Source organism: Bactrocera oleae, unplaced genomic scaffold, assembly GCF_042242935.1.
Source record: "Bactrocera oleae isolate idBacOlea1 unplaced genomic scaffold, idBacOlea1 ctg00000012.1, whole genome shotgun sequence".
NCBI classification, from domain to species: domain Eukaryota; kingdom Metazoa; phylum Arthropoda; class Insecta; order Diptera; family Tephritidae; genus Bactrocera; species Bactrocera oleae.
In genome coordinates, this window is record NW_027212755.1 from 100,001 (window position 1) to 110,000 (window position 10,000).

Here is a 10,000-nt window from a genome sequence, read left to right on the forward strand (position 1 = left end):
CAGTAATTATTCTATGTTAATAAGCTAAAAGCAAATTAATTTGAATAAACTTAAAAACCAATGATCTTTTGATAAATATTTTATTATGTTAATAGATTACAATGTCCTTATATGAAAAAAATGCACACTATTACTATAATATTTAAAATTAAATACTACAGTTATAATGATGAATTTTTCATAATGGATATTCAGGTTCATCGGGCTTAACCTCTAAGCAGTTTCACGTACTATTTAACTCTCTATTCAGAGTTCTTTTCAACTTTCCCTCACGGTACTTGTTTACTATCGGTCTCATGGTTATATTTAGTTTTAGATGGAGTTTACCACCCACTTAGTGCTGCACTATCAAGCAACACGACTCTTTGGAAATATCTTTCTAGTAATCATTAACGTTATACGGGCCTGGCACCCTCTATGGGTAAATGGCCTCATTTAAGAAGGACTTAAATCGTTAATTTCTCATACTAGATATTAAGATATTCCATACACTGCATCTCACATTTGCCATATAGACAAAGTGACTTAGTGCTGAACTATTTTCTTTTCGCTCGCCGCTACTAAGAAAATCCTTGTTAGTTTCTTTTCCTCCCCTCATTAATATGCTTAAATTCAGGGGGTAGTCCCATATGAGTTGAGGTTGTATAAAATATATTTTAGATTGATTTGTTTATTTTTATTTAATTTTTTTGCTATTTGCTATTTTAAAGAAATATATTTTTATATCTTGATTACTCAATATTATTCAATCTTTTCATCCCTTTTTAAAATTCATAATATAATAATTAATAAAATTAACAACATTATTCCTCCACATATCATATATTTTTTTTTATTATAAATTTTTCTCAATACAATAGAGTGAATTAATTCTAGAATAAAAATTTATTTTATGCTAGACATTCCTCTTATGTATTATTTAATATAATTTAAATAATGTTGAAAATTTTTTCTTTTATGGGAATACTAAGATTCTCATTTATCATAAATTTTCGTTCAAATATGAGGTATTCAAGAATATATTTTCTATATTTCTTTTTATGCTATTAATATTATGGATTGAAAAATACAATCCAATAATATGCCATATGCTTAAATTCTATTAATTGACTAAAAGAATAAGCAACTAATTTAGCATAGTCTTACAACCCTCAACCATATGTAGTCCAAGCAGCACTTTAAAATTAATTAAAGTACATAACAGCATGGACCGCAATATGCGTTCAAAATGTCGATGTTCATGTGTCCTGCAGTTCACACGATGACGCACAGTTTGCTGCGTTCTTCATCGACCCATGAGCCGAGTGATCCACCGCTTAGAGTGATAATTTTTTTGTATTTTTTTAATTCAAAGTCAAAGAATTTTAATTTATTGAAAGTATTAATAATTAATCAATAATAAATTTTTAATACATAAGTTTAAAACATCTTTCAATAAATTGTAATTTTAAACCCAAACATTTGCAGCTGCGCATGTCTTAGGTCAACAAAAACAGTAATACCTTTTATATATTATTTTCTTCTCTATTTGTGCGTTTTCATTTTTTTAAATTTTTCAACATGTTTTTAATCACAAATAGAAAATACCATAAAAAAAAGGTATTACACACGTTAATGTGAACAAGTTAACTTATCATTTATAATATTTTATATAAATATCACAATTAAATATTATTTTCTATATAAATAATAAGTACAGCTATATGTTTAAAGGTTTTTTTATTGCGTTCAAATACAATGTATGCGAAGTTCACAATATAATATATATTGTCATAATGCATTACAAGGAGTTAAAAAAAAAAAAAAAACAGAAAAACATTCAAAACATTGTATAATTCAAAACATTTTGAATGAAAAGAACAAAAAGAAAACTTTTTTTTCTTTTTTATTCTTTTTTTTTATTTTGTTTTTATATAATTATTTTTTTTTTCTTTTCGGATAGGAACACAATAATGATCCTTCCGCAGGTTCACCTACGGAAACCTTGTTACGACTTTTACTTCCTCTAAATAATCAAGTTCGGTCAACTTTTGCGAAACAACCGTGAAACACAAGGCGTCACAGTGATCACGTCCGGAGACCTCACTAAATAATTCAATCGGTAGTAGCGACGGGCGGTGTGTACAAAGGGCAGGGACGTAATCAATGCGAGTTAATGACTCACACTTACTGGGAATTCCAAGTTCATGTGAACAGTTTCAGTTCACAATCCCAAGCATGAAAGTGGTTCAGCGGTTTACCCGGACCTCTCGGTCTAGGAAATACACGTTGATACTTTCATTGTAGCGCGCGTGCAGCCCAGGACATCTAAGGGCATCACAGACCTGTTATTGCTCAATCTCGTTACTGCTAGACGCAATTTGTCCATTTAAGAAGCTAGTGTCCTTATAATGGGACAAACCAACAGGTACGACTCCACTTATATAAACACATTCAAACACTTGTACATTCAAGATGAACGCATGAATGAAGGCTATATAAGCTTCAACACCATAATCCTGAAAGCATCTATTTAATATATTTGAGTCTCGTTCGTTATCGGAATTAACCAGACAAATCACTCCACGAACTAAGAACGGCCATGCACCACCACCCATAGATTCGAGAAAGAGCTATCAATCTGTCTTACACGCTTATGTTCGGACCTGGTAAGTTTTCCCGTGTTGAGTCAAATTAAGCCGCAGGCTCCACTCCTGGTGGTGCCCTTCCGTCAATTCCTTTAAGTTTCAGCTTTGCAACCATACTTCCCCCGGAGCCCAAAAGCTTTGGTTTCCCGGGAAGCGACTGAGAGAGCCATAGTAGTAGCTACACCCAATTGCTAGCTGGCATCGTTTATGGTTAGAACTAGGGCGGTATCTGATCGCCTTCGAACCTCTAACTTTCGTTCTTGATTAATGAAAACATCTTTGGCAAATGCTTTCGCTTAAGTTAGTCTTACGACGGTCCAAGAATTTCACCTCTCGCGTCGTAATACTAATGCCCCCAAACTGCTTCTATTAATCATTACCTCTTGATCTAAAAACCAATGAAAGTAGAACAGAGGTCTTATTTCATTATTCCATGCACAAAATATTCAGGCATTTGGAGCCTGCTTTAAGCACTCTAATTTGTTCAAAGTAATTGTACCGGCCCACAACAACACTCGATGAAGAGCACTGAAGCAGGTTTAAATAGGAGGAATATATAAAAAATACATTGTATTAATTATATATAAGAACTCCACCGGTAATACGCTTACATACATAAGGTAATGTACATACCACAATTATAGTTGTACTACCCGTATGAAGCACAAATTCAACTACGAACGTTTTAACCGCAACAACTTTAATATACGCTATTGGAGCTGGAATTACCGCGGCTGCTGGCACCAGACTTGCCCTCCAATAGGTCCTTGTTAAAGGATTTAAAGTGTACTCATTCCAATTACAGGGCCTCGGATATGAGTCCTGTATTGTTATTTTTCGTCACTACCTCCCCGAACTGGGAGTGGGTAATTTACGCGCCTGCTGCCTTCCTTAGATGTGGTAGCCGTTTCTCAGGCTCCCTCTCCGGAATCGAACCCTGATTCCCCGTTACCCGTTGCAACCATGGTAGTCCTAGATACTACCATCAAAAGTTGATAGGGCAGACATTTGAAAGATCTGTCGTCGGTACGAGACCATACGATCTGCAAGTTATCTAGAGTTCAACCAATATAACGATCGAATAATCGCTTGGTTTTAGCCTAATAAAAGCACACGTTCCAAAAGGTCCGTGTTTATTTTGCATGTATTAGCTCTAGAATTACCACAGTTATCCAAGTAACTGTTAACGATCTATGGAACCATAACTGATATAATGAGCCTTTTGCGGTTTCACTTTTAATTTGTTTGTACTTAGACATGCATGGCTTAATCTTTGAGACAAGCATATAACTACTGGCAGGATCAACCAGAATAATATATATTTCTTTTTTATATAATATTTTTTATATTATATAAAAGTTTAAAATGATATTTTCTTATTTGAAAATTATACACAAATACACAAAACATAAAAACATTTACAATATACACAACAATTTTTCTATGTTTCTTTCTTTATTATATTTTTTTTCATTATATTTCATTTCTATTGTGTGATTTTGTAATGGATTTTTTTAATTTTTGTTTTGGTATCGTGAAAAGAATTTTCGTTCTCTATACATATTATTATTTAATTATTATGTAAGAACGATATTTCTTCTTATATTGGCAAAATTTTCAAATAATATCATTCTATACATTTTACTTTATTTCAATGCATATAGTAATATATATACCTTTTTTTAAGAGTATATACATTTTTTTCTTGATTTGAAATTAATAATTTCAAATTCTATTATATTTATTTCAATAATAAATATATGATAAAAAGTATTTTCGGGTGCAACACATTAATATTTTATTTTATTTAAAAACCATCCTTTTACACATATATTTTATGAGTAAATATTAGAATAGCTCACAAATAAAACTAAAATATTGTTTAATATTTATTTCTACAATATGTTAGTATAGAATAATAGATTTTTTATGTTTTTGTATAAAACAAAATCTATTTCTATTTAAACTAACTGTAGGAAACCAGGAATAAAAAACGCTCATTATATACAATATGTTAGTACAGAATATAGAGTTTTGTATAAAACAAAATCTATTTCTATTTAAACTAACTGTATAAAAACCAGGAATAAAAAGGCACACAAAATCAACTTTCATTTTCATATTTACTTAAAAATACATATAAAGTAAAAAATATTTCCATATAAATACTAAGTAAATAAAGTCATACAAGTATGAAAATTTTCATACAAGTACTAAATACATAAATCATATAAGTATAGTAATATTCATACTTATAAGTATTTAAAAACAATTTCTTACTAATAAACTAACATAAGGAATTCAAATATATAAAAGTATAATACATTTCCTAGCAGTAAAAAATTTTCATATAAGTACTAAATGTATAAAGTCTATGAAGCAATAAATTTTCATATAAGTACTATTTCAGTATATGTCAATTTGAGCAGATTTGTGCAAATTTGTTATAAATGTTCTCTCCCATGTTGACGTTACCAACCCGAAAATATATGGAAAAATTCTTTTAACCTATTTAAAATTTAAAAACTCATATATACGTGGGTAATTTATATCATTTTCAAATATCGTCATGGTCATAATACAACTAATAACATCAAAAGTATTTTTACAATCGATTTTTTTTTTAAATTTTTAACTTGTATGACTTCATATTTAATACTTATATGAAAATTTATTACTTCATAGACTTTATACATTTAATACTTATATGAAAATTTATTACTTCATAGACTTTATACATTTAATACTTATATGAAAATTCATTACTTCATAGACTTTATATTTTTTATACTTATATAAAAATTTATTACTTCATAGACTTTATATTTTACTTCATAGACTTTATACATTTAATACTCATATGAAAATTTATTACTTCATAGACTTTATATATTTACTACTTATATGAAAATTTATTACTTCATAGACTTTATACAATTAATACTTATATGAAAATTTATTACTTCATAGACTTTATACAATTAATACTTATATGAAAATTTATTACTTCATAGACTTTATACAATTAATACTTATATGAAAATTTATTACTTCATAGACTTTATACAATTAATACTTATATGAAAATTTATTACTTCATAGACTTTATACATTTAATACTTATATGAAAATTCATTACTTCATAGACTTTATACAATTAATACTTATATGAAAATTTATTACTTCATAGACTTTATACAATTAATACTTATATGAAAATTTATTACTTCATAGACTTTATACAATTAATACTTATATGAAAATTTATTACTTCATAGACTTTATACAATTAATACTTATATGAAAATTTATTACTTCATAGACTTTATACAATTAATACTTATATGAAAATTTATTACTTCATAGACTTTATACAATTAATACTTATATGAAAATTTATTACTTCATAGACTTTATACAATTAATACTTATATGAAAATTTATTACTTCATAGACTTTATACAATTAATACTTATATGAAAATTTATTACTTCATAGACTTTATACAATTAATACTTATATGAAAATTTATTACTTCATAGACTTTATACAATTAATACTTATATGAAAATTTATTACTTCATAGACTTTATACAATTAATACTTATATGAAAATTTATTACTTCATAGACTTTATACAATTAATACTTATATGAAAATTTATTACTTCATAGACTTTATACAATTAATACTTATATGAAAATTTATTACTTCATAGACTTTATACATTTAATACTTATATGAAAATTCATTACTTCATAGACTTTATATTTTTTATACTTATATAAAAATTTATTACTTCATAGACTTTATATTTTACTTCATAGACTTTATACATTTAATACTTATATGAAAATTTATTACTTCATAGACTTTATATATTTACTACTTATATGAAAATTTATTACTTCATAGACTTTATACATTTAGTACTTATATGAAAATTTATTACTTCATAGACTTTATACAATTAATACTTATATGAAAATTTATTACTTCATAGACTTTATACAATTAATACTTATATGAAAATTTATTACTTCATAGACTTTATATATTTACTACTTATATGAAAATTTATTACTTCATAGACTTTATACATTTAGTACTTATATGAAAATTTATTACTTCATAGACTTTATACAATTAATACTTATATGAAAATTTATTACTTCATAGACTTTATACAATTAATACTTATATGAAAATTTATTACTTCATAGACTTTATACAATTAATACTTATATGAAAATTTATTACTTCATAGACTTTATACATTTAATACTTATATGAAAATTTATTACTTCATAGACTTTATATATTTACTACTTATATGAAAATTTATTACTTCATAGACTTTATACAATTAATACTTATATGAAAATTTATTACTTCATAGACTTTATACAATTAATACTTATATGAAAATTTATTACTTCATAGACTTTATACATTTAATACTTATATGAAAATTTATTACTTCATAGACTTTATACAATTAATACTTATATGAAAATTTATTACTTCATAGACTTTATACAATTAATACTTATATGAAAATTTATTACTTCATAGACTTTATACAATTAATACTTATATGAAAATTTATTACTTCATAGACTTTATACAATTAATACTTATATGAAAATTCATTACTTCATAGACTTTATACATTTAATACTTATATGAAAATTTATTACTTCATAGACTTTATATATTTACTACTTATATGAAAATTTATTACTTCATAGACTTTATACATTTAATACTTATATGAAAATTTATTACTTCATAGACTTTATACAATTAATACTTATATGAAAATTTATTACTTCATAGACTTTATACAATTAATACTTATATGAAAATTTATTACTTCATAGACTTTATACAATTAATACTTATATGAAAATTTATTACTTCATAGACTTTATATATTTACTACTTATATGAAAATTTATTACTTCATAGACTTTATACATTTAGTACTTATATGAAAATTTATTACTTCATAGACTTTATACAATTAATACTTATATGAAAATTTATTACTTCATAGACTTTATACAATTAATACTTATATGAAAATTTATTACTTCATAGACTTTATACAATTAATACTTATATGAAAATTTATTACTTCATAGACTTTATACAATTAATACTTATATGAAAATTTATTACTTCATAGACTTTATACAATTAATACTTATATGAAAATTTATTACTTCATAGACTTTATACAATTAATACTTATATGAAAATTTATTACTTCATAGACTTTATACAATTAATACTTATATGAAAATTTATTACTTCATAGACTTTATACAATTAATACTTATATGAAAATTTATTACTTCATAGACTTTATACAATTAATACTTATATGAAAATTTATTACTTCATAGACTTTATACAATTAATACTTATATGAAAATTTATTACTTCATAGACTTTATACAATTAATACTTATATGAAAATTTATTACTTCATAGACTTTATACAATTAATACTTATATGAAAATTTATTACTTCATAGACTTTATACAATTAATACTTATATGAAAATTTATTACTTCATAGACTTTATACAATTAATACTTATATGAAAATTTATTACTTCATAGACTTTATACAATTAATACTTATATGAAAATTTATTACTTCATAGACTTTATACATTTAATACTTATATGAAAATTCATTACTTCATAGACTTTATATTTTTTATACTTATATAAAAATTTATTACTTCATAGACTTTATATTTTACTTCATAGACTTTATACATTTAATACTTATATGAAAATTTATTACTTCATAGACTTTATATATTTACTACTTATATGAAAATTTATTACTTCATAGACTTTATACATTTAGTACTTATATGAAAATTTATTACTTCATAGACTTTATACAATTAATACTTATATGAAAATTTATTACTTCATAGACTTTATACAATTAATACTTATATGAAAATTTATTACTTCATAGACTTTATATATTTACTACTTATATGAAAATTTATTACTTCATAGACTTTATACATTTAGTACTTATATGAAAATTTATTACTTCATAGACTTTATACAATTAATACTTATATGAAAATTTATTACTTCATAGACTTTATACAATTAATACTTATATGAAAATTTATTACTTCATAGACTTTATACAATTAATACTTATATGAAAATTTATTACTTCATAGACTTTATACATTTAATACTTATATGAAAATTTATTACTTCATAGACTTTATATATTTACTACTTATATGAAAATTTATTACTTCATAGACTTTATACAATTAATACTTATATGAAAATTTATTACTTCATAGACTTTATACAATTAATACTTATATGAAAATTTATTACTTCATAGACTTTATACATTTAATACTTATATGAAAATTTATTACTTCATAGACTTTATACAATTAATACTTATATGAAAATTTATTACTTCATAGACTTTATACAATTAATAGTTATATGAAAATTTATTACTTCATAGACTTTATACAATTAATACTTATATGAAAATTTATTACTTCATAGACTTTATACAATTAATACTTATATGAAAATTCATTACTTCATAGACTTTATACATTTAATACTTATATGAAAATTTATTACTTCATAGACTTTATATATTTACTACTTATATGAAAATTTATTACTTCATAGACTTTATACATTTAGTACTTATATGAAAATTTATTACTTCATAGACTTTATACAATTAATACTTATATGAAAATTTATTACTTCATAGACTTTATACAATTAATACTTATATGAAAATTTATTACTTCATAGACTTTATACAATTAATACTTATATGAAAATTTATTACTTCATAGACTTTATACAATTAATACTTATATGAAAATTTATTACTTCATAGACTTTATATATTTACTACTTATATGAAAATTTATTACTTCATAGACTTTATACATTTAGTACTTATATGAAAATTTATTACTTCATAGACTTTATGCAATTAATACTTATATGAAAATTTATTACTTCATAGACTTTATATATTTACTACTTATATGAAAATTTATTACTTCATAGACTTTATACAATTAATACTTATATGAAAATTTATTACTTCATAGACTTTATACATTTAATACTTATATGAAAATTTATTACTTCATAGACTTTATATATTTACTACTTATATGAAAATTTATTACTGCATAGACTTTATACAATTAATACTTATATGAAAATTTATTACTTCATAGACTTTATACAATTAATACTTATATGAAAATTTATTACTTCATAGACTTTATACATTTAATACTTATATGAAAATTTATTACTTCATAGACTTT

General features: G+C 23.6%; 3 non-coding genes across 3 annotated transcripts in view; all 3 read right to left on the reverse strand.

The window, feature by feature from the left end:
- Positions 1-643, reverse strand: part of LOC138858726 (large subunit ribosomal RNA) — a 3,977-nt gene extending 3,334 nt beyond the window's left edge. The window contains exon 1 of the ribosomal RNA XR_011397761.1: positions 1-643. This exon is cut by the window's left edge and continues 3,334 nt beyond it. This is a non-coding gene — a ribosomal RNA (large subunit ribosomal RNA).
- A 502-nt stretch (positions 644-1,145) lies between these two features.
- LOC138858697 (5.8S ribosomal RNA) lies at positions 1,146-1,324 on the reverse strand. The gene has a single exon (XR_011397732.1). It is a non-coding gene; the product is annotated as a 5.8S ribosomal RNA (ribosomal RNA).
- Positions 1,325-1,950: 626 nt separating this feature from the next.
- Positions 1,951-3,940, reverse strand: LOC138858710 (small subunit ribosomal RNA). The gene has a single exon (XR_011397745.1). It is a non-coding gene; the product is annotated as a small subunit ribosomal RNA (ribosomal RNA).
- Between the last annotated feature and the right edge of the window lie 6,060 nt (positions 3,941-10,000).